Consider the following 27,063-nt stretch of genomic DNA (forward strand, 5'->3'; position numbering starts at 1 on the left):
AAAAATTTAAAAGTTGGGTGTCAAAAGCACCTAAAACTAGGTCAGGCAGCAGAAACAAAGAGGTTTTTTGTAACATGCATTATATATATATAGACACTGAGTTCTAGGGAGAGAGGACTCACTACTCGAGCACCATAATTTTATACTTATCAAAATCTTATGTACAAATTTCAAAAAAATTTCAATTTTTTTTTACAGTAGCTTACTTGGCAAGTCGTATACTTATAACTATGGTTTCAAGTCCACATCATCGATTATGATGCCACATTAGCATGTTTTTTGCCATGTCTAGAACAACCCAAATAAAAAGTGAGACCCAATGGTCGTGCAAAAATGGTTCTCATACTTGCACAGCTGATGTGGCATCACATCTGTGGTTTCTTTTTATAACTAAGAGTACATTTCATTCAGTTATGCATAGTTATTATTGTACTAACAACTTTAAAGCCACAATTATTGGTGCAATATTGTCAAACAAATTGGGCATTAAGACAATAAATATGAAATCCATAAGTCTGGAAATCAACTGAACAAGTCCTATCACAACCATTAGAACGCATTCAAGTACTAGATCCTCTCCCCTAGTCCAACTTATATTCAACGAATTTGATTTTGTAGAAATCCTGAGAATTGGCTTATTAGGACACAACCCCTGACCTTAGCCTACCAAGATTTCCTTTTGAATTACATTTCTAAATCTGAAAATTTCAATCATAAACCAATCGTAAACTAACATGACTTTACTCTAGTAGTTGATCATCATTTATTGATTAAGAATAGATCATCTATTTCCCGTAGTTAAGGGCTCCCTAATCAATAGATAATAGATTTCCAGTAGTTTATCACCATTAGTTTCCAGTAGTTTATCACCATTTCTTGATTAAGAATAAATCATCTATTGTTGTATAGGTTCACAATAATAAACTTTTGGGAATGCTTAAGCAATCTTTTACAAACTAGAAACCAACTCAGCAATAATCGACAAACCCTTTTTTGAACTACATGTACACCACCACTCCAAGAAAAACTAACCTGAAATTAGGCATATCCCATGAATTCTAGGAAACCCAGGGAAACTACCGATTGTTCAGTACAATGTGCAGACATAATGTTATTTTCTAAAGTGGTTTGCTGGCCATATAGATTATTAGATCGACCTGAATCTTTGTTACAAGAGTTTTAACAGCTGCTCAAATATGCTTAAGAGACTAGATTCATTGAATTATGAAAATGAAGTAGGTTTCAATATTGCATCATTCTCCTGAAGCAAAGAGGATTGCATAATAGAAGAGCATTTGTTGTCATGATCACTCAGCTGCAAATATTATATTTCATTATCTAAAGATAGAAATGTAACTAACTCTTTTTACCCCATCCAAGTATGTTTCTTGTTACAAGTCATTTTAATCTGCATACTTGTAATTTAAAATATCAACAATCTCAAGAAAATGTTTTTAAATAATTGACGAGTTCAAATTGTTATAAATCTCATTTTAATTCTGATACAGTTTTTGGGCTCATGCCTCAGTTATAAGGAAAGTAATGAGCCCAATATAACAAACACTATAAGTTGAGCATGTATTAAAGAAATTTTATATTATCTAAATTATAAAAATGCTTAAAATTGTTGATAATTTTTGATGTATCATTCTGAAATTATTTACTATTGATTATCAAAGTAATCGTATCATCCTTGCATGATATACACATTTATAGACTGATATGGATGCCTAAATATCAATTCTATAGTAGGAAGAATAAATATTTAAGAACAATTTCGATATGGTTGGTGCTCATCATCAAGGCATGAGCACTATGCTTCCCTAGAAGATATAAAAGAATCATCACTTACAAAGTATCTTAACTTTTCCACTTTAATTAGTGAAAGGAATCATCACATACAAAGTCTATAAACTCTTTTGTTTTACCAACTTTTATCAGCCAGCCAAGTATCTGGACGGTTACATCATCTGGAGCACAACCTTCTTTCTTCATTTGTTCCAAAAACCAAGAAGTTTTTTCACAATCATGTCTTTTGCGAAAGGTGTCCAATCATTAGGAAATGTATCCTTTGTTCTCATCTCATTCAGCATTGACAAAGCCATGTCACGTTTGTTTTCCTTCAAAAAAGAAGCAATCAATATTGTATAGGTCACAACATCTAGAGCAATGCCACTCACTTTCATTTCTAAAAAGTACTTCAAGGCCTCATCTATTTCACCATTTTTGCAATGAGCATCAATAAGACAGCTGTAAGTGACTACATTAGGGATCAAGCCTTCATCTAGCATCTTATTCACGAGTGAATGTGCCCTAGAAGGATCTCCTGCCTTGCACATACCATCAATGATTGTAATGTATGTTGTCACATCAGGTTTCAAATTTCATTTTGCCATCTCTTGCAACATTTTCTCTACCATGTTCATCTTCCATTTTCTGCAAAGTGCACATATTTGTGTATTACATGTAATTACATCTGGGAGAAGTCCCATATTTTCCAACTCAAAAAGAAGTGTAAAAGCTTCATTTTCCCTATTACTCTGACATAAACCAGCAATTAGTATATTGTAGGTAACAATGTCTGGAGAGTTGCCTTTTCTTAGCATTTCTTTGAACAACTTCTGTGCCTTTTCCATCTCATGTAGTTCGCATAGACTGCGTATCAAACTACTATAAGTAACTACATCTGGTTGTAAACCCTTTTTGCACATGTCATAGAAACAATCCCAAGCCTTGTGCATCATGCCATCTTTGCATAGTCCATCAATAACAGTATTAAATGTCACTACGTCGGGAAAAGGACCAAACTCCATCAGTTTTTTAAACAGAATGTATGCTTTGCCTGTTTGTCCAGCCTTGCAAAATCCATCTATCAGAGTGTTATACATACAGATACTAAGAAAATGCCCTTCTTCTATCACTTTGGAAAATAATATTAGAGTTTCATCTACTCTGTCTATTTTAAAAAGGCCATCAATCAGGGTGTTATATGTAACAATATTTGGAAAGCAGTAATTGTGTTTCAATTTATTTAGAGTTTCATCTTCCCTTCCCACATTGCAGAAACCATTTATCAGGGTATTGCATGTAATAACATCAGGAGAGATGCCAAATTGTATCATCTCAGCAAATAAAACAAGAGCTTCATCTATTCTACCTCTTTTGCATATCCTATCAATTAGTGTGTTGTATGTAACAACATCCGGAACACAATGAGCGTGCCTCATTTGGCGGAAAATCCCAAGTGCTTCCTCAATTCGGTCCCATTTACACGAACCCTTTATGAGGGTGTTAAAAGTGAATACATTTGGCTGTATTTCCATCTCTTTCATTTCAGCAAGAATGGAATTAACTCTACGGATATCACCAGAGTTTACAAGGCCATCTAAAAGTGCAGTGAAGGATACAACATCGAAAGGACGGCGTTTAGATGAGGCTGAATGGAATTCATCCCAGGCCTTCTTTGTGTTCCCCGATTTACAGAGGGCAGTAATGTGGTGAGTGAAGTGCACAACATTAAATTTGGGCGTGACGTGAGGAGGGGGTTTACCCTGTTTATGTGTATACTGTAATGAAGAATGAGAATGAAGGGAAAATATCTGTTGAAAGAGGAAGAGTGGGTGTCTCCAATTCCAGTAGGGCATCATCTACATGATCAAGGTGTAAGAGAGCATAGGCGAAGAGGCAGAAGAAAACCCTCGGGCACTTGAAAATATTCTCTCCAAGTCTTTATAAATTTAAATTTAGAATAATAAAAACTTTAAAGTTATAAATAATTATTAGTAAAGGCAGAGACTATTGTTTTCACATCAAATAAAACTTATTAATGCTGCTTGACTATAGAGGAAATAAAAAAATCATATGATTTATACTATTTTTATGTCTATAATTTCTATTTTATTGAAATTTTCCTTGCTACTGGTCCCAGTGGTTTTATTATAAATAAAAAAATTAAAAATAGTACTGAGCACATTTCGAGGAGCCGGTTGGCAACTTACACGCTTAATAATATTTATTGTTGGCAACTTACACACTTAATAATATTTATTGTTCTTGTAATGACTAACAAGAGACGCAAGCGTCATAGTTCCTGCCGACGTTGGGGTATGTGAAATTAATAGATTGATGTTGTTTGGTAAGAGACAACTAGCAGTAGCATAATAGTTGTACATGTGTAGGTGAGTGAGAATAAGGTTACATAGTTCTAAAGTAGCATTGCAAATGCATTAATTTTTGCCTAGAATTGCAAGATGGCTCATATGTTTTCATAGAATAGAGGAATTTTTAATCATGAAATAATGTCTATATAATTTCATATGTAGATTTGTAAATAGTAAATAGATGTAATACATATAAATTTAATGTTAATGAATAAAAATAATGTAATAAAAAAGAAATAGAATATAACTATTGAATTTTTGTACATAGTTAAAAAAAACTTAATAATAATTTATATATCTTTTAGAACTGAACTTTTTTTTTGTGGTTATTTCTTATAGTATGTTTTTTGTTATAAAATATAATTATTAATTTAATATTGAAATGCATATTGAAGCTTTAAATATATTTAAACTAAATGATAAATTGTTTAAATGAATAATAATAATAATAACAATGAATGATATAATTTTTAAATTGTAACACTTATGAATTATACATATTACAAATACTATTATCAAATAAAATTGAAAAATAATATTGTTTAATATATTTAAAAGCAAAAAAATCTGTGCCTCCTATTGATGGGATGAAAAAGTTATTTGCATCACATCGATGCATAAGTATCCTGCAGTTGGCAGGAACTAATAAATGTGCAATAAAAGCTACAGGTAAATGCAATGTTAAAAGCAACATAAAATAGTGCAGATTGTGTTTAATTGGCCTCTGCAGTTTCCAGAGCAAGGGTGGAGATCTTTGGACTTTGTAAGCTTTCCCTTTCGTCTTGGCCGAGAATTGGGGCATTTGCATTTGTGGGATTCGAAAGCCTGGTGGTGGTGGCACTACAACATAAAGGGGGGCTTTAAGACAATATTAGAGAGACAATTTTTAAGTGAATTGTCATAATTCGAGACAAAAGAAAAGTTGGGTATTGTCTTACATATTGTCTTTAAGCGAGTGTCTTAAACTATTGTCGTAAATTATTGTCTTATAAAGACAATAAGGAACAATACTATTATTGTCTCTTAGAGACAATTTTAATTTGTCTTTATAAATACATTTGTCTTTAATTTCACTTACTGCCTTTCTTAAGATGATTAGATAGAAGATAGTACAAATTAATAAATTAAAAAAATCATATTATTTATTATAAACTACAATATAATTAATTAATTCATGTTAAGGTACGATGGAATTGAACCATCATCCCCCTGCTTGTAAGGCAGGTGCTCGTCCATTGAGCTAGCACCTTTTTAAAAAGAAAAATTAGAAGTTTAAGCTTTTGCAAATAAGAGCTACAAGAAAGGAGCAAAACAAAGTAATGAGCTCTGAAACTCTAGTCATATGTATATCAAATATTTGGCACCTTTTATTGCTTTATATATCCCCTTAGCTCCCCACAACAGTTCATCCTAAGAGAACACCCAAGAAAATTAATTCAACTGATTTTTTGCTACAATATAATCTGAAAGCATACCACATTTATTTACGTTTACTTCTGACCCAGAAGAAGAGCAATAGAATGGATAGACTGCAGACTTAAGCAAGTTACTATAAGATCCTCTAAGTTTATCAGCAAAATCAAAAATGTAGAATAAGGAGGTTGATGAGGTACTCAGCAAAACATAGAATTTAGTAAGATTGAAGCCGTAAAGCTGCTAAAACTTACCATGATGGAAGCATGATTGAGCCTCCTGGAAAAGGAAGGGCGTGTTCTATAGAACACTAGGGATGTAGTTGCAATTGTTTCAACAGCAACATCTAAGCCAGGATTCTAGCCATCAATTTTATAAGATCTGACAATGTCCATATCCTCTAGCCTCTACCAGCATTTGTGGTCATTGTAAGGATCTCTGACCTGCAGAAGTTTCATACAAACCTCAATAATGTATAAACCCACTTGACACAAAAATAGTAATTCATGAGTGAAAGCATTAACATAGTTTATGCCTCAACAAATATGGTGCCTGGGTGAGCAATAGTCTTGAGAAGATATTATGTGGCCCAATGTATGGAAGTCTTTGTGTTGGAGAGCTCACCTCCCATGAATCTACCAAACTGCAAACAACCCCAAGAGAGCATTTAGTTATTTAAGTTATTGTTGGGCAGGCAGTTTATTGAGCTCAAAGAGAAGACATTCCTAGCCACTATGGCTTGCAATAACCTTGAAAGTTAGTTGATTGGGTTAATGGGGTGTGATGGAAGAATTGTGAGACTTGACACTATATTTTTCCTAGATACATCATAACAAGCTTGGGTCAGTGTTTTTTCTCTTTGATTGGGAATGGCATGAGGAATATTTATCATGTATCTCCTTTAGAAATGAATGTCTCCCATGCTATGAGAAACTCCTTGGTCAAAATTTAAGTATTCTATCTAAATAGAAATATATGACAAAATAATAGACTTTGCTGAAAGAAATGTTGGAAGACTTACTTCAAAGACTACGAACAATCTCTGCATAGATGTCTAGAGATTTTATATGGTCAAAGTATGAGACAAGTGAGGATGATGTCAATACTCCTATTTCTCTGTGTTGATACTTCAAACAAAATCAAACAGCCAACAATTTATAACCAATATCACAGGTGAATTAATCAGCATTTGAATAATAATATTATCTTCATAAAATTTAGATTTGTTTAAACAATACATTATAAGTTTGTATTTGTTTAGGTTGTTCAATTGAATGATACTAATAGGTAGAATATATTAGAAAAGTTTGTACAATATTAGATCAAAATAGAAAACTATATTAAAAAATCAAACATTAAAATGCGATGTTTAAACATGACCCAGAATTTTTTTTTAAATAAAAGGATATTTGTTGAAGCATTCATGGATTAGAGGAGTTAAGAGCCATACATAAATAAAAGGAGATATGGAAGGGACATTATAGGAAAGAACTTGGTCTAATCAAAAAAGATAATACATGTGCAGGGGTTTGTTAAATCATAAACATTTAATGCAAAAATTAACACAAGTTGCCGAGGTTAAAGAACCCAACGTGAGATAAAGAGATCACCAAATCAGCTCTTCACTGATTGTACTCCTTACAACCCTTTTGCGAATTGGACAGTGAATTTTGAACAAAGCCTTCAAATTGCCATTTGTGACATGTTGGATAAAGGGTTATGCATCCTGCAAGACAGGAAGAACAAGGACTGGGTTAAATGACCGATATTCTATCTATCTTCTCAAATAAATGACACAACCTTTGCAGCCAAGCACTAGCCATTAATAGAGTCCCTTAGTTTAATAGTGCTTACAAGGCATCTCACCACTACGATAGGTTGATAGGAATGTTATTCTCAACAGATAATATAACTGCATCCAAAAACTTGCACAGTAAGAGGCAATGCCAGAAACAACAATGTAAAGGCAGTTCAACTCTCAAAAATCATGCCAAATTCACATCACTCTTTACTATTTATTCCCAAACAATGTCCAAATAGATCTCCCAGTAAATAATTTAAGATGTTGAATGAGGAAAAATGCATGATCAAGAAATCTCTATGCAACAAGAATATATATAGTAAAAATACTTAGCAATTAATGCCATATTGCATTGGATTTAGTCCTGTCACTCTAGTAGTGAAGGGATCTATCCACACCCATAGCAATGAGAAGATATATGCAAGAAGAATGGACCATACAAAAAAAATTGTGGGTGTCCGGTTCTTCCTTCCTATCAGAGCTTTGAAGAAAGGATAAAGATGGGCAATTACCCAAAAAGTAAAATATAGTTTTCCAAATAGTGGCCCCCATGATGCATAACCACTATTGATAGAATACAAGATACCTAAAACTACTCCTACAAGGTTTATAATAAGCAAAGTTTTAGGTGGAATCAACAGGGTATTTTTACTTGAACATATACAACTCTATGAAATCACCATCTTCATTTTAAGCCTTTGATGTGATAGTGAAGTTTTGTGTCAATACCAGTAAGGACCTTAAACAACCCTTGGACAACTGCAAATACATGAGATGACACACATCCAATAATCTAGAATTGTTCATTCCTCCACCATTCACCTATACCAACTCCACTCCATCTCATTTCCAAAATAACACTTGCAAAAATAGACAGAGAGTAAAATGAAAAAGATGCTCACAAACATACTAATCTATGGGATGATAAACTTTCCAATAAGAAGATACACAACTGGTAGTATACAATACAAAATCAATGGAATAGATGCCACTAGATAAATTATCGTGTTGATCTATATAATTGCCTCTAACCATTTTAGCCTTCCATTGTAACCATTTTAGCCTTCCACTGTAACTATGCCAAATTGGTCAATGATAGATGACAGAATTTCAACAGAACCCAATGCCCACCTAAGCACTTGGTTCAAATAGTCAAAGAGATTTATTAGACCTGAGCCTCTGAATGCAAGGTGCACATGCATGCAGTAAATGGATTTCCAACCACATGCATGCACCTTGAAACTAGTCAAAATATCTTTTGTGACTTAACCATAAATCCAAACAATCTCACTTCTCCTTTATGTCTTGTCTTCATAACCATAGCTAATAACCTGGATAGCTTCTTTTAATAGATCAACAAGAGCAGCTGACTAAGGAACATCACCATGGCCCATCAAGGTAGATGCAACAAATACTGCTGATTGGCCAAGCCTTTTCTCTAAGCTCTTCTGAGACATAAGATGTGATTTCTCATCGTCAAATCCAACACCTTCAACACCCTCTTCTATATCTTTAAGATCACATATTGGAATAATGGAGTCAATTTTCTTAAATGTTTTTTTTTATATTTGCATGCTTTTTATTCCCTTGTACTTTCTACTTTCCCCATAACATGATGAATGACATGTTGAAGCCTTCGAGAGTTTCTCGAGAGGTGGTTCAAAGTCATATGGTGTTATTCTATTAGATATACATCCTATACCCGTGTATAATGGTCTCTAAATCCCATTCTATTTAACATGCTCAATAGTGGTTGCAGAAAAATATAATTCAGTGAAAATGAACAAATTCAAAAAGGGTCACATTAAATTTTAAAGAGAATGCCATCAGGCACAGAATCTATGAAGTATTTTCAACTCCCATCTTGATCCTATTGAAGGCATCGTTGTTTGTGCAGATGGCTTACTCTGCTGTACTCTGTATAGATTTATAACATGGACAGATATGGCATGATGGTCATACGTAGCTTACAATTTGTTCATGATACTATTGCGGATATAGAAATTATAACTTATATTCTTACAATAGGAATTATTTTCATTAACAGATATTTCCCCTTCCTACATTCTATTACCATTTTTTAGATGTTTCCTTGTGAGCAAGGGTAATAGGAGTGTGAGTAGAAAGGAATTTTATTCACTATAATCTGAACCGGGTCATTTGATCATTGAAGTAAGAGAATATCTATACATCTTCCACGGATTCTCTGTTCAATACTCATGGAAGACAGAATGGCATAGAAAGATTGAAAACTCCAAGCAGTAGCAACACTATAATGGATGACAAGCCTCCTCAGTCTCATTCAAATTTTTTGTACATCCAATGATATACTCAACAATCTTGCCCAGCCTCAGGAACAGCCTTGCAATGCATTTGATCTTACTCTGGAAGTAATGTTAATCCACCACAGAGATGTTGATTATATTTTGATTGGGCAAAGCTATTTTTCTATGATCTTCAATCTATAAGTTTAGAACCAGCACTCCTGCACGTTTGTGGAATGTCTATCAAATAATGGAGCTATTGGCATTAGCATGATTCGCACTCAGGAGAGATTCATGTAAATGAGACAACTTGAAAATGGCAACCTATTGGATGGTTTTGAGGAATTCTATTGTCATGCCTGATGGAAATCTTTTCAGCTTCCATAGCCACTTGTCTTGGAGTTTGCATCGTTTTCATTCTTTAGTAATTCATATCTAATACTTCCTTAATGTTTTGCAGGTTTAATGGATGTGCTTGTTGGACGAAAAGCCTACACAAATTTGGATTATGAAGAATGACACTCAATGGGCAAAATAACAAATTGGATACAGCTTGTGATCATTCTAATCATCAGAATGAAGAAACGGAAGTCATTCGTGTGTCCAAACTCATGCACGCGTACAATCTCCTCATATCGTATTCATTACATCTTGAATGCATAAACAATGGTTTAACTTGTTTTAGATTCATCAAATACAAATGATGCTAAGAAAAACTCCATATCAAACAGACTCTTCAGTCAATATTTTTATGTTAAAAATATAATGATTATTAGGTACAAAGGACTTTTGAAAATATCGCATATCCCCTTATAAAATATGAGTGAGAAGAAAAGTATTTATGAATCAAGATGGATAATAGTGACAAAAAAATAAATAAAAAAGAATTAAGCAATGTTGTGTCCAGATTTAACAATTTTTTGACAATAATTTATCATAAACCCTTAACCTAGACATGAGCCTGAAAACCATAATTTAGAAAGACCTTTCTTCTCTACTTTATTTATAGAATGAAATACTTCAAAAGTCTAAAAAGAAATCCTACTGGAAAATAAGATATAAGCAATGTAGAATTAGTACCGTAACAATCACAGCTCCAGCTTTGTAATAACGATTGAACAATGGCCTTTTTCCTCTGGCAACTTATATTAAGAGTGGGAGAACAAATTCTTCATTTCCTTGGCCTTCTTTGTTTTTCATGAAGACCTGTACGTACAAGTAAGAAATGTCTGTTGTTAGAATTCAATATAGCCACAGGTCGAAGAAATTTTGAAAAAGAATAATAGTATTACAAAAGATTCTTTCATAGCACTGATGTTTTTTATAATTTATCATCACCTTCACTATACTCGAATGGTTTTTAGCATCTGAGTTTTTGCACTTAAAATCATTGAAACCATTCCCAGATATCAGATTAAGTGCATCTTTGGAAACTTCCTAGGAATGTATTAGAAAGGAATACTACAAATAAGAGTTCATTAGGATGTCCTTGGAACTACTGTTGGCAAAAACAGAAAACCCGTCAATATTTTTTGTGAAAAAGGAAGCAACAAATCATCTGCTTATTTCTGCTCTCCAATTGCAAGAAATATTATTTTTGTTAATTGATTTAAAAAGTTCAAATCTCAAATATTACTTTCTATTTCATATATTTTCTTTATCCCTGGATAATTGGAACAAAAGACTCCATCCTTTTTAGGGATTGCTGAGAAAAATAAGAACAAAAGAAGCATCATTGAAGTATAGGGAAAATTTTGATTTTATTAGATGTGATCTTCTGGATGCAAAAAATGTTTAAATAGTTACACCCAATCCATAAGTACTTCTATCCAACAAAATAAAATGTTCCATTTAGAATGGTAATAACTATAAAATTCGATATACATGTTAATATTCCAAATTAGCTATGGATAGGATGATCAATTGCCAAAAAAGAATTACACTCTAAGACCACAACCTTCATATGCAAGAAATTAAATTTCCAAATTGATGAGAGGTAAGAGAATAATATCTAAAACTCTAAACTTTTGAAGTTTGACTGTAAAGTGACTGCATCTATTAAATTTTAGAGGAGAAAATTACATATAATGGGACTGAAATTCTTGCATGTCTTTACAATAAAATTCTTCAAGATAAATCTTCCTCTTCCTCATGTACTCCTGCAAATAAATGAAGCAATAAAAAGAAAATCCACATGACTTCGTGATCAGAACATGAAAAACAATTGCATACACTCTACCATGATTAGTAAACACCTGCAACTCCTTAATCACTACACAGCACAAAGTCTCTTTGTAACTGATCAGCAAAAACTAATACATTTGTTGTATCTCCTCAGAAACTAGCTTCTAACTCAATGGCATGTTTTTTTTCAGTGGAATTGAGATGTAAGATTAATGACCCGGCTCCAACATTGTAGAAAACAATTCTCATAGATCTCCATACAGACAAAAATTTCTAATCACAACATCATCAAAAAGAAAAATGATCTCAAGAATGAATTATTTTTGGTTCAAGATTTGTCTTTTTATTTTGATATATAGGATAATACAAACACAATGACTCTTTTTTTTTACTAAGCTTTGTGTAAGGATAATAAGGTAGTAATCTGTACTAACAGTGGGAATTTTAGTTTCTTTTGGGAAATAATATGAATATAAAGTTTCATAGTTGATGTTGTTAATATTATATAATGTTTAAAATATTAATTTCAAATCAGTTATTATTTAAAAGCTACAGTTTGGATCAGAGGTTATAAGTGAAATTGGATTCAAAATTAGAAATTATAACGTTTCTGAGCTCAAATATAGTAATGACTAGTTTACAAAATACAACTGAAATTGCTATTCCAATGTAAATTTTGCAGCGGGCAATTTGATATCTTTGACGATGATCAGTGTGACAACCCTACATGGAAAGAATACCTAGACATCCCTTAGTCGTCACAGGGAGTGCTCCTTGTTCCATAATGGCCAAGCTGAAAATCAGTTCATGTAAAAATATATACACACAAATAATAGCATAAACTTGCATCTTTTTTCCACAGCATGTTGCAGGCTACAAACTATGGATTCCCACATGCTCCTATTTAATGAATCCAAATGAATAATAGCCTTTTACCTTGTAGGCTCTCTCCAGCATATCCATTGCATTGAATCTCAATAAGGATTGAAATCTAATATTAAAAAAGCCCATAAATAGAATAGCTTCATGGACTAAAATGTGTCTGAAATTTCCATGTGTGGATTACAATTGAAAAGCCTAGAAATAGTGAATCCCTCTAGCTCTCCTCTTAAAGGATCCTAATCCTACTTAGCCACCAAATTTAGGTGCATGTTAGTGGCAAGGTTTGTGCTGAGTGTATCTAGGGCATTTAGAGAATGCAGCCTAATCAGGGTTTTCTTTTTACATTTTTGCCATTGCTTTTTGTTCACAGCCTGATGCAACAGGGGTTTATTCTGCTTCCTACAATTGTTTTAATAGCTGGCCTCATACCATTTTTTTTGGTAAAAAGCACCCTTTGATGCATATATAATAGGAACATCGCAAGTTATGTATACACACCTAGGAATGGACCGAGCAAAGGTACCACCATAAGAAACAAAGGCAGTTTCCCTAATTGAATCAGCAGCTGACCTCACACTCGATCCTCCAGAGCAGTTTCACCAGCAGCATATTCTACATATCCAGATGAAAATGCAGTAGATCCGGTTCTAGATTCCCCTTTCCAGGTTCCATATCTAATAGTGGACCCCATAGTATCAGACGCGAGAGAAGCTAAGGTGGGAGCAAAACAAGGTGGCAACATACGCAGCTTAAGCAACATCTATTATATCAGAACCATAAACGGAGGAGAAAGCACTAGCAGCATGCAGTATCTACCATAGGTAGAGGCAATAGCACAGGCAGTTTTGGTGAATCTACCCAATGGCACACATATTTCATAATCAGTTCAAGTTACCATTGATGCCCCACCAGTATAGGTATCAGTGCTTCTTTTTTTTAACTTTCGACCATCCATTACTAGCTTTTTCCTGGTGGAAAATACAAGCAAGAGGCAAAGGTACCTATCAGGTTCTTCAACACACTATTATGGGAAGTCATCCATAGAGAGTGCTTTGACCATCTTGGGTGAGGGTGGTCCAGCTCAGGTTGTGAAAAGGGATGCTTGGGTGAAGTTCAAGCAAGAGATATTCTCATCTTATCCATCTCCCTGCGCTAGGGTAGGCCAGTTCAGTCAGGTCTTCTTTATTGGATCAAATGATAGAGAAAGTATATCAATATAAGGCATTTCCCCTTGTTTAGGAGCCAGCCACAGTGCAGTAGGAAAAGGGATTGCTCAACAACTCCCCTCTTCTAACGAGATCTACGCTCACATTGATTGATGGATGGGAAGGAGTAGGGAAGGGCACATCCAGAGATACAGGGAAAAGGCCCAGATATTTGTTGTATAATTAAACTAAACTATACAAATGGGGTGAAAGCGAAAATAATGAAAAAAAATGGTAAAAAAGCACTCATGTTGAGTTTGAATGTTAGGAAAGAAAAGATTAGCATTACCCTGTCGATGAATGTGGCAGTGGCTCCATTAAGTGTTGCAGCCAACATGGAGTGTAACATTAATCAAAATAGTGACATTGTTGCCAATAACTACGTTCTCTCTGATGACAATTCCTGTCCATGATAAAAAAACACACCCTCCCCAATGCAAGCAACAAGGTGGATGTCCACAGTGAACATTTCAAAAACCTACACTGGATAACCAGAGCGACCGAGAATCGATCCTGAGCCCACAAGGAATGCTCCACATAGGTGTGCTTGGCAGGTGAGGAAACCCTTGAAGGTGAGCATGGCGTATTTGAGGGTTTTATGTAAAGACGTCAAGAAATAGCTTGCAGAGCTCCATGATAGGAGCAAAGAGGTGATTGAAAACTTGTTCACCAAATGAAATGCTAGCATGCTCTCAAATGTGTACTTGTGGATGAGAATGGTGGAGCTGAGGTACTTTACAAGGATGGGCTCTACCTCTGCCTCTCCTGTCACCTCTTGTCGGAGTTGCCTCCATATCTCTTTCTATTCATCATACATAATCCCCATCCTCTGTGCAAATTTTTAGTTTTTGTCCCGTCAAGTGGAAGCATCCTCTGATGCTGCTTCTTATTGGCATCAATTCCCCTGCCATGACCACCCTGGTTGTATTCGTAGAATATGTGAGGAGATACTAACTGTATCCTCCCTCCCTAGTTCTCCTAAGCGCACTCTACCATTTCCAGGCTCTTCCATTGGCTTAACTCTAGCGGCTGTTTTCCAAAATATCTTTCATTTTTTAATTTATTTTTAACCAAAAAAATTTCGTTTCCCGCTTAATTATTTTATGACTTTTACGTTTTGTCGTATATCGACAAAGTAAATATTTTATTTGAAAAATTAAAAAAACACTAAAAAGGCAAAAGGAGAGTTAAAGAGTTTGTTTAGATCATGCCTCACTAGTTGCATTGTGCTCCATATTTGTGAAAGATCAGAATATATTGAATCAGGGGATGTTGGAGGGTCTGCTCAATACACAAATTAGAAATGGCCCACTTGTGGACCACACAGGAATACCCATCACCTGATCTGAATCCATACCAGACTTGTAAATGTTCACGTGGGGCATCATGAGGGCGGAGGGGACAACAACAACTATCTATAGCCCATGTACATCCCTGCCTCATGACCACAAAACCGAGTTTGAGGAAGGGGAAATCCACAAGGGCCTTTATCCACCAGAGGCATGCCAAAATAATGAAGAGGTTTTGTTTATGCAAAAGGAAGAACTATCAATAGAGACAGCTCCCCATATCTTGGCATATAAGGCCCAAGTGGTAGATTCCCTGCTGATAGAAAGGATTGAAAATGCTGATTTGCTTGCGGAATCAAAGATGGGTAATAAAGGACACGAACTTCTTCCCCTTTTGAGTGGTAGTTAGGACGAATTAGATTCCCCTGCAAAGGAATAGGTTGCCGAAAGCAAAATGTTAAGAGGAGGTGGCGCCCATCCTGAACATGGACCCCATTGCCCAGATCATTTCAGATTAGGACCTTTGTGAAGTAAATTTTAAGAATCAACCGCCTTATGTTTCTGAAACTTCAGTTAATCTTTTCCCTCATGAGTTTATCATAGATGCACATTTAAATTTTCCTAAGAACCTAAAGGGAAATGACAATCTCCTGAATGAGCAGGGTGGTGTTGATCACGTACCAACAAACATGGTTAGTGACTTCTCAAGGGAGGACCAGCCAATACATCTGCATTCCACTCCCGAAAAGTTGCAATCCACAGTTTTTCTCCATTTCTAAAGACAATAAATTTATCAGCCACTATTATCATTACAAAGAAAGCTTTGGAGATCCATTGGGATCTTATCATTAATATCCCATTCAATTTTTAGCTGAAAATTAATTCCTAGGTTCACTAGTTTGTTCACCACATAGTTACCCTCACGATACACAAGAGATACTGTAAAACACGTGCAAAAATCATGATAAAACTACAAAAATATTAGTTTTGTAGTTTGTTTTCTATAAATCTAAGTAATTGTGAGAGATATTTTCAAACACTTGTAAAAATCATGATAAAACTCCAAAGCACACAAAAAAATAACTATAGAAAATATCATAGTAACACGGGGACGCGTCCCCCCCCTTTTTGCCCGACGTCTCGGAGACTTCAACGCACCGGAGACTTGGGGACTCCGTCTCCCCGTCCCCAACGGTGCCACTAGATTCCACCACCTCCACCGAGGATGGGGGACATCCTGCTATTCACTATTTGCAAATTCAACTATTTATGTTTAATGTTCGATGTTCCAATTCAATGCAATGTTTCAAGTATTCACTCTTTTACATCTTTACATCCTATATTGCAATACATATTTTCATAACTAACATTTTTAAATACCATATGCATAGATATATACACCCCTCTTGTCCCCTGCCGCCGTCCCCCCACCGTCCCCCCGCCGTCCCCAAATTAAGGCCCCTTTGTCCCCCCGTCCCGGAAACTTGTCCCCCCGTTTCGCCGTCCCCCCGTCCCCCAGGGTGGTGTAACTATGGAAAATATTTAAATTTGAAAAAAAAAAATTCAGAAAGTGAAAGCATAAATTTCAATGTTAAGAACCATGGATAAAATGATACATGTTAAGAAATATTCTAAAGCCGGTTTATTAAATGCATGTACCTTGTGAACAACATGTTGTCAATTATTTTCCAGCTCATCCTTAGATTGTTGACTTGTAGAAAGTTTTCTGCTCTAGCTTGGAAAATTAATTAGAGGAAAGTGTGACTAGAAATCCCATGTCTGGACATTGATAGAAAATTTGAGATGAGATAGGAGTTTCATGAGAAAAATAGATAACAAAATCAATAGAAGACTAAATCATCATCCATATTAGATGAGAAGTGCCTTGAAAACTCATGTGAACAATATTGCTACATAATAAGAAGATTCATATTTTCTTGGTCAAAATTATGAAACATGACAATAGCACATCATAAATCAAATGGATAACCCATAGACGTATTATAGAGAAACTAACTGTTAGCAAGTCATGCATTTTGTAGGAGTTCAAAACCTCTCTAATTATAGGTTGCAGAATTTTTTGTACTAATACAAGATGATGATGAATAATTTTTGTTTGGAATGTAACTATCTGATAACCTTTATTATGCTGGAAACCCACTCTGAAAAGATTAAAACATCATTAAGCCCTGCAAATTGCCCACTTTCAAAACTTAAGAAATAGAGATAGAAAAATGCAATAAAAAAACTTAACCAATGAAAAATGGGATGAAAGAGTCTCACTTGCAAGGTCAAGAGTCTCAGAGCAGTTCTCATGGCAGGCATGTGAATGTTAAGTAGCTCCCCTGCAGTAGGATACATAACCTTGACAACAATATGTTATTGCTGCACACATGGCATTGATTGCCTGACATGTACAGTATTTGTACATTTTGACAACACTAATATGAATTAAAAAGTCATAATTTGTATGGAAAATTCTTTTGTGTATTGCACGCCCAAAATTTAAAGAAAGTGTGAGGTAACAAAGACCAAATACTGTATATCCTCATCAAATTCACATTACTTAGACTACACATACTAATATCATTGAGGGTTGAGAGTAGATGGTTTTGCAGTTCTGCCAAAGAAATGACATCAGGCATGAGGAAGGTTAATAGGGCTCTTTAATTTAGCTTGAGAATTATTTGACTATTATATGTAAATTATGAAAGTCTCTAAAACAGGGTATGAGTGAACACAGGATCAAAAGATAGAATCAATGAATACAAATTATGATTAAAATTGTATGCATACACCATAAACAACGAGATATTAAAAGAGATGTGGAGAAAGGTATAATGCATAGCATATATGCCCATTTCAGCATACATATACATTGAGCTGATCCCATATAGAGAAAAAACTGTATAAATAGATAGATTCAGTAATTAAATAATCAAGGAGTCTGCATATTTCAGATAGCTCATCTGAAGAATTTGAAACTCAAGGGAAATTGCAAATGATCTATGCTCATTTCAGCATACATATACATTTAGTTGATCCCTAGTAGAGAGAGAACTGTATCTACAGGTCGGTACATATGTTCTTTGTTTCAAGTATAGCAGAGTGAAAAATCCATCAAAGAGTATAACAATAGATAATATCCCGACACTTGCTAAAGTTGCTCTTACATAAGGAAGAAATTCAGAAATATAGCCTAGTAACCTCTTAAAATTTTCCTCAGACATAGCTATTGCAACTCCACCTACTATGGGTACATGCCATGGCCGTGGACCTCTCCTACAACACAATTGGAAAGGGAAGTTGGAACATTTGAATTTGTATTGTAGTTATCAAAGCAAACTTGAAAAAAAATATTGATTTGATATAAAAATTTGGGAAAATACCAACATTCCAACAGAAGCCACAATTTTAACTCTGGAACAAAGCTACAAAACAAAAGATTCAATATTTTTGTGTTATCATAAGCTGATGATGGTTACTGGATAGGTAAGGTTTTAAAAAACCGTTGAATTCCACTTCTTTCAACACCATGATTTTGGTGTAGGTAGTATTGATTTTGATGTATTAAGACTATTAGTATACATCAGCATTTTTTGTGTTTTGTACAGCAGGGTAAACATTTTCGCAAAGAGTGACATTGATTTTAATGTATTCTAATGATACTATTTAACAACATTTACATAATGGCACAGCTCGACATAAAGTGATTTGAACAACATAGGTGTTGTCAAAGTCCATGTAGAAGATCTGGACAAATTCGAACATAAATAAAGGTTCTACATAAGAGCTATTCAGAAAAACTTCTGAGTCTATGCCATACATTCCATTAATCTTTATAGTGTAGAGATGGGACAATAATGAATTCTACATATGTATGAGTCCCTAAGAAATAGTGTTATTGCCAAAATCATGTTCCTTGATGGGATTCCATATCCCCATCCTCTTCCTATATTGTCTTGTATGAATGCTAACACTGTGACTGCAAACATAGAGCCAATGCAGATGCAGAAATACAATCAGCTAAAGAAATAGCTCATTTTTCTCTGCTCCTTTGGATCATCATTGTCAGACGACAATGTTATAAAGAGAGGCATAGACAAAGGTCATCAATTTCCCACTCACTCAAACATAAAACTGGTCATCATCTATGCATACAGGAGCATGCAAACTTGGCAATGAGGTCAAAAAGGCTAGTAAGTAGAATACCACGAATCTTCTAAATGTAAGTAGTGTACTCTAATCTTGCCTATAAACCATGACATAATTGTAGTCTAATTGTTAAACCATAGAATCCTGCACATCAAATTACAGGAATAGGAAAATGAACTTTTAAATGTTTCTACAATCAGACCTAATCTGTACATAAATGCTCTGGTCTAACGTATGTAAGGATTCTCTTTTGCAAAATACACATTAAGCCTAGCATTAAACTTTACTGCTAATGTTGTGTTCGTAACGGAGTTCACCTATGTCAAGTAAAATCACTTCCTACACACAAGAGCAGCAAAACTATAAACTATTTCCAAATTGCCAAAAACTTACCCATTTGTAATACAAACATAGATAGAGATATAAATATACACATCTAAAATAGTTTAAGTATTATATAAATACAGTTTTTAAAAAAATAGAATCATCCCAAAACTACCAGTCAACTTGTGAAATTGATTGTGAAATTCATTCGCTTTGCTTTGTTGGCTGATTTATTTAAAATTGTAAAATTGGAGCTATTCAGCTAACATCTCCTGAGTAGGTTGAATTCTAGAGATAAGTTTTCAATAATGTACGAATTGAGTTTCAGGTTACTTATCATATGACAGGTAGCATAGATAGATGAGCCATTCGTTAACAGATGAACAAATTATACAGTCTAAAATGTCAGCTATTTCAGTAAAAGTATAAAGGCACAGCCTAGGTATTAAACCTCGTGGAACTATGTCATGCAACCTTTAAGGGTAGTGCACAAGGGATAAGCTCAAAAGGCAATTTTTAAATGGAATAATTGCTATTACTTCCAATATACAGCTCTATAGCATAAAATGTAATAAATAATACATCATATAATTAAAAATTGAATTCGATGCACCAAAAAGGGTAACACAAAAAAGTTGATTGAAGAATCATTTTGAAGTACCTCAACTTCTGGTTGCATCTTTGTATGAAACTAGGGCAGAGCCTTTTATTACAAAGGAGTAATGTAGGTCATCAGTTGGCCTGGCTAAGGAAGCCCAAGACCATTGATGTGTTCCCTTGGCCTCTACTACCTAGGAATTAATCTGAAGAAGAAAAAAAAAAGATAAGAAAATAAAATAGAACATGATCAATACTAAAAAAATTGCTACTGGTAAAAGCCAATCAAATCACAAGAATGTCCAAAAAAAATGTCAAACTATTCATTCTAAAATAAATAATTACCATAATAATCTTCATGGGTGGAAATCCAAGCCTTGGCCTCCATTCTTCTCATACTGCCATAGGTGGATGCGTGATGTCTTGATGTTTGGGGAATTATGAAGCAACTATTGGAGGAGCGTAGTACACAATCACATACTGAGGAGGGACATCAACTCCTTCTGTGGCCAGATATTAGCTGGGTAATGCAACCTTTCCATTTAGCTTGCATTTGTACATTCCAAATCTCATCCTACTAGGCAATAGCCAGATGGCACGGCTTTCTATGCAACATATAACCTGTAATTACACCAGAAAATAAGATCTGCTCAGCTTTGACACCTTAATGTTATTTAGTAATATAGGAAAGATATTTGATAAAGCAATCATTCGAAATCATTGTGTACCCTAATTTTTTAAGAAATCCACAATTCTAAATGGGAATGGGGTAAGGAATGCCTTAACTACCTATTGTTTCTTTGAGCATAAACAGGTAACACCGAAATCATTTTAAAATCAAGAAAAATAAAACCAATTTTTTTTTTGAAAAAATGATCTTGTTGCATGATTATGCCAAGATAAATATTTAAACCATTTCTCCTTTGCACACTACGGTTTCATGATAACTTTCATCTATGGCTTTGTCCATGTGGCTCACCATTCAATTGTATACACAAATCAGGATGCCCATCTCTATCACATCCAACACTAAATTCTAGCCCATCATATTGAAGAGAATTTTCTTACATCCTCAGTAATGTGGAGCATAAATTGGGGCACACACAAATAGTACGAAGGGCAGAAGAAGAAGTAATGTACTAGGGTTATTACAGAGAATACAATCTCTAGATTAATATGATCTCGTTGCATAAATAGCCATTATTTAACCACAGATAGAGAAGGAAAAAGAACCTTATACTGGCATCAATTAGTGAAGTTCACATTCATTATCTAGAGAATGCATGGATGGAGATGTACCCACACGAAGACATGGTACCTTCACATAGGGATAGGAAAGAGTTATGGATGGAAGCGTGGATCTAAAGGATTGAAGAGTTTTTACATGGGAGATAGTGAACATCAACAAAATAATTAAAATATAACATCCACACAATATCATATCTATGCTAGTTGTTGGAGATCGAAGAAATGTAGGAAGATGATAATGGATCTATCTCTCAGTCGTAGTAACTAGTTTCCTTTTCCTTATTTTCAGTTGGATATTTAGTTCTCTTGAAGAAGGAGAAAGCTATAATTGTGCAACCTAACAGGGTAACTATCACTGTAAAGGGACCTACCTTTGGCTTTGTACTAATGATGGACTTCTAGGCAAAACAACCATGATTTTAATTTTTAAGCTATTACCAAGAATATTGTTTGTAGAACAAAGTTAGATTGTCATCATATCACTGCCCAAACGATGTCTATGAAAGGAAAAAAATAAATTTTCTTAACTCAAAAGATGATCAAAGAAGATTGAATTGAAAATAGGCATTTGAATGTTGATAAATCATTACATTATTTGATGCAATGTAACAACAAATATGACATTATTTTTGAAGTTTACTTAAGTAATACATACTATTCCACATCTGTCCACTTTAGGAGCTGGAAATTATAATTACCAAATGCAGCATATCAATATCGGCCATTTCTCCACATATGATCAAATTGCATTATGTTTGCATGGCTAAAGAAACCAATCACATACAAATGCCCTAAACAAAAAAGTATTGACATCTGACTTCAGACAACAAACTCTATATTGGAGTATACAAAGTGAAAGCATGCTTTTACCATAAGCACAACTTAATGATTCTACTAGTGCAATAACTATAAGAATAACTAGATTTTCCACCTCAGTAAACAGGGGACATATTTATTGAATAGAATATCAATAGTAATTGGAAATTTAGCTGGCAAACACACACACGCACACACGCACTCAATGTCCAAAATTCTCAATGATAGAAACCTAGCAAATGTGTCGACACTCAATCATGTTGAACATTCAACAGAAATGGGAATTTTGACCTTTTAAGGTTAATAAATGCACTGTGATTCCTTCTGCATTTGGAACAAAAGCAAGATATTGTTGAGTTTTTACTATTTGTGGGCCAGCAACAATTCTTCATGTGCTACTTTGTGCACTTTCCATAAGCTGGCAATGTGCATGGAGATGCACGAGATCATTTGGGAAAGTGGCAGCTCTCTTATCGAGCGGGTTTCTCTACCACTCTTGCATTGGACAAATTTTCTGAACCTAGATAGCTAAATATAAGGCAAAGGCAAATGAAATTTTATTGCGACACCCCAAACTCAAACACTATCCAACTTAATATAGAAAGATGCTGAAAACTCATTTTGAATTCTATATTATTCAAATTTGGTAGAATGCACAGTTCCTAGATTCAGATTCAAATGCACATTTTCATTTATCATGTATACATGCTTGCACTATTATTCCCTGCTTGCTAAAAAGTCAAATTATTTTTGTACAGCTTCTTTACATTTGGGCCTTCAATGTAAGATGACATTTGAACCTAGAGCCTCACCAGCCACACAAGAAAAAAAATACATAAAAGATATTCACATTTTTTACATGCAGCTATAATGTTTCTATAAAACACCTCAAGAAGGGATCTAAACTCCAACCATCAAACACACGGATCTAAACTGTACAAGCTAAAGAACAACAGCTACAACAAAAAGAATAATTAACAAATACCAATATATCAAAAAAAAAAAAGAGAGCTCTGTATTTTGAATAGAGCATACCCTGTTTTAAAACAACAAACTTAGTTTTTATTACTCTTAACTTTTCATTACATCACTGCTCTCTTTATTTGAGATGTCACCACAAACCTTATGTTGAAAGAAGAAATTACGGAAAATAAACTATACTCCACCACTTGTCGTAGCAGTTTGACTGATTTATGAACTATTTTATCTAAGGCAAACATACGTAAACTACAGTGGACATCAAAAATAAACTAAAAGAAAAAGACTATGCATGCCTAGGTTAACCAATCACTAATAATGCATTTGGAGGAGCGGTGCATGATTAATCTAATAAAAAACTATATGTAGATTGAAACGAATGGTGGAGTTGGAGTTAAGGGAAAAATAGTGGAGTGAAGTTGTTGTTAATATTCTTGGTAACTGGTGCATGCATCAATCTTCATAAACTCCGACCATCAAACACACAACATTCTATGGAATGTTATTAAATCATAAAAAAGGGTTTAATGTAAAGTAGTTTACCTAATAACTAGAGAACTGGAAATAAAAGTATTCAACAATACCTTGCCACCAATTTTAGGCACATTGTGACAACAGGGTTTGTGTGTTGTGCGTCTAGGGTATTCAGAGAATACAATCGCTCACACATCAGGGTTTTCTTTTTTCTTTTTTGTTGTTAATATTTATTCATAGTCTCCTTATAGATACCAAATGAGCATTTCTCGTTATGGAACATATTGAAGCAACTTTCGCAGTGAGTATTACCAATGGAAAAAAAATCACTTTTCTCCATAGCAAGTTAAGACATAACCACATGCACGCCCATATGATCCACAGTTCAATGGGTTAGAAGAGCCATCAATGCAATACCTCTTGGAGTAGCAAACCAGTTACCATTTGGATACCCATGAGCTATTGTATAATGAGCATAAAGTCATAGATAGTAATCACAAAATACCTATTTTTGTTTTCTTACTGTGCTATTGCACTTTCTTCTCAAAAACATAGAATGGCTACGCAGGGAGCTCAGTTCTCTACTCTCATATTCTCCATATTTTAGAAGTATATCCACAATGACGAGACATATCAGGACCAAAATTAATGATCTGATTGTAAATACCATTAGCGCTAAGGTCTTATTAAGGATAAAAGTCTATTAAGGATAAAACTCTAAAAAAGCTTTGTTTCTTTTGTCAAATCTCTGATTCAACTCAGTATTTTACAGATTTGATCTAGACCTATGAAGGTAGAAGGGCAATAATCATGCCATTGGAGAGTTTTTCCTCAGGCTATAGATTGGTGATGCTTGCTTCAGTATATGGTTTGTATGTTTATATGGTTCTGAAAATAATAGATTCAGAAATATGGTTTTTTAAGGTATTAAGCTCATATCTAATGGTTGGATGATAACTAGAAGCCAATATGTTGAGGATATTTGAAGCATTCATATAATATTGTCCCGCAAGGCCGTAGTTATATAAAATTACAAGAATGGACATAAATATAGTGATGTTTGCACGGATTAGAGCAATTAAGGACCATACAGAAAATGAAAGATGGGACATTCTAGGAAAGAACTTGTTCCGATGACAAAGATAATACATGTGCAGGGGTCTTTCAAGTCATAAACATTTGATACAAAAATTGACACAAGTTGCCAAGGGTAAAGAACTCACCGCGAGATACAGAAATCACCAAATCAGCTCTCCACTTATTATACTCGTTACAACCCTTTTTCCAAATTGGAGAGTGAGCATTGAATAAAGCCTTTGAATTTACATTCGTGACATGTTCGATAAAGGTTATGCATCTTGCAAGATAGGAAGAACAAAGCCTAGGTTAAATGACCAATATTCTATCTATCTTCTCAAACAAATGACACGGCCTTTGCAGCCAGGCAGTAGCCATTGATAAAGAAGAAAACCCTAGTTAGGAAGAAAAAATCAAAATAAAAAATTTCAGCTGAAACCCTCTTATACTACAATATGTTGCAAACCCAAAGGCCCTCAGCAATAGTTAATAATCTTTAGCATAAAGTGCTTAGATCTGAAACAATTCTCCATCATCTGGCTAAATCTATTTGAAATATAAGTAGGAAAATAAAAACCCCAATATCTGAAAATAAATAAGTACAGTATTAAAAATGTGAAAAGAAAGAACATTTTGGTGTCGGGACTACCATTTGGGTTCTCCGTTGAAGGGCATAAGTCGCGTGGAAATGACGAAAGGAAGCGCGACGGGTGTGAGACCAAAGACAGGCCGCTACACGGGAGCTGAAACCAGATCAATACGTTGATACATGGTTGGAAGAAGAAGAGTTTGCGTTTAGAAAGGTTAAGGAAGACATCTAGGGCATTGAAATATAAAATATGATGCTACATATACCACGATCAAAATATTTAATGGAATGACTTCTCGCCATGGCCATAATGCCCATTTCTGCCGTTGAGCACTGCATTTCCATGATTTTGCAGTAGTTACCGCCCATTCCTGCCACTAATCACTGCATTTCTATCATTTTTCAGCGCAGCAGACGATGAGATCAGAGATAATAACTAGTTCAATGCCGTAATTAGATGAGGAAAATGAAGTAAAAGTTATGTAACCCAATAATACTGCCTTTTGTTGTCTTGTTTTTTTCAATTAAAATATATTAAAATACGTTATTTATATAAAAACGTGTATTAAAGACAAAATTAAAATAATGTCTTTAAACCCTCTATTGTGTAGTAGTGTGGTATAGGTAACTGGTTTCATTTTTTTTTTCTAGAAACCATCAAGTTCGAGAGTTTTGAATTTTTTGTTTGTCATATGTAATTTTGTGAGTCTATATCAACCAGCACGTTGTATATTTTCATCTTTACATCTGTGATCATGGTTTTTGATAACATATATTACAGTTTCCTTTCTTCTTCCTTTTTTGTTTGGATTGCAGAACGTTGAGCTTCTATTATATGGGTTAGAACTATTTCTGTTGCGAGGGTAATGCATCGCTTGTGTAAATTCTCTAGGAAAAACCACTCGTTTTTAATGTCAGGGGCCATCATGCTTAGGTTTGTTGCCTTTATAACCAGTTCTTACTGGTTTGCATTTGATAGATAAAACTATAAAGCTTGTCTCTCCCCTAAAAATTTCAGCCATTAGTTTGAGTGCATGAAATGTAATAGGATTTATGAAGTTGGGTGCCTTAGACAAAATTTATCATCTGGGTTGGGTACGGCTCAATTAGGTCTCATTGGAGGTAATTGCTCATGAAAAAATCTGTCTTTGTATTCCTGTGTGGTTTTTTTTGAAACAGTTATTAGTGGCAATAAATTGGGTGTTAAATAATTACACGGGAATTCCAACACTAGTAAAATTTAATTCTTACATGCATGTATCTAGAGTAAGCTTTGTTAAGTCCTAGTTGAAGTTGATCTGATTTCTTTTATAATTCTCTTATCCGTTGATGTAAGGTAAGACTATAGTTTTTCCGGTTAATTATTTCAGTAAAAATGCTTCTGTCAAGTAAGGTTGAAATTGAATGCAAGCTGTAATATTTTTATTGACATTGGATAAATACTAGGAGAGATGGTGGTTGATTCAACTTCCCCGATGCAACAAATCAATAGTGTTTGTTGCATATACTTATATTATTTATCGAGGCTTTGCCAAATTGGAGGGTTCCAACCGTTACAGTGTTCCAGAGGTAATGTATATAGAAAGTTTGGTGAAATACAATTGCAG

At 34.4% G+C, this 27,063-nt stretch overlaps 1 long non-coding RNA gene, 1 other non-coding gene and 2 pseudogenes across 16 annotated transcripts; all 4 read right to left on the reverse strand.

Annotated features, from left to right (window-relative positions):
• Nucleotides 1-1,813: 1,813 nt before the first annotated feature.
• Nucleotides 1,814-3,644, reverse strand: LOC149571711 (uncharacterized; annotated as a pseudogene).
• Nucleotides 3,645-5,276: 1,632 nt separating this feature from the next.
• On the reverse strand, nt 5,277-25,941 carry LOC149571712 (uncharacterized). Of its 15 annotated transcripts, XR_016359859.1 has the most exons (12): nt 25,014-25,510; nt 20,620-20,895; nt 20,339-20,480; nt 16,858-16,977; nt 11,721-11,797; nt 10,719-10,844; nt 7,428-7,485; nt 7,184-7,299; nt 6,198-6,216; nt 5,828-6,016; nt 5,525-5,570; nt 5,277-5,407 (listed from the first exon to the last, which is right to left on the reverse strand). It is a non-coding gene; the product is annotated as an uncharacterized LOC149571712 (long non-coding RNA). The 15 variants fall into 15 exon arrangements; XR_016359860.1 differs by lacking the exon at nt 5,525-5,570; XR_016359869.1 differs by lacking the exon at nt 5,277-5,407 and having other exon boundaries at nt 5,504-5,570; nt 7,440-7,485.
• TRNAV-UAC (transfer RNA valine (anticodon UAC)) lies at nt 5,339-5,410 on the reverse strand. The gene has a single exon. It is a non-coding gene; the product is annotated as a tRNA-Val (tRNA).
• Nucleotides 7,549-9,451, reverse strand: LOC149571714 (putative cellulose synthase A catalytic subunit 8 [UDP-forming] pseudogene; annotated as a pseudogene).
• Nucleotides 25,942-27,063: the final 1,122 nt, after the last annotated feature.

This window comes from Cupressus sempervirens, chromosome 2, assembly GCF_028749045.1.
Source record: "Cupressus sempervirens isolate cs-2001-9-10 chromosome 2, ASM2874904v1, whole genome shotgun sequence".
NCBI lineage: Eukaryota > Viridiplantae > Streptophyta > Pinopsida > Cupressales > Cupressaceae > Cupressus > Cupressus sempervirens.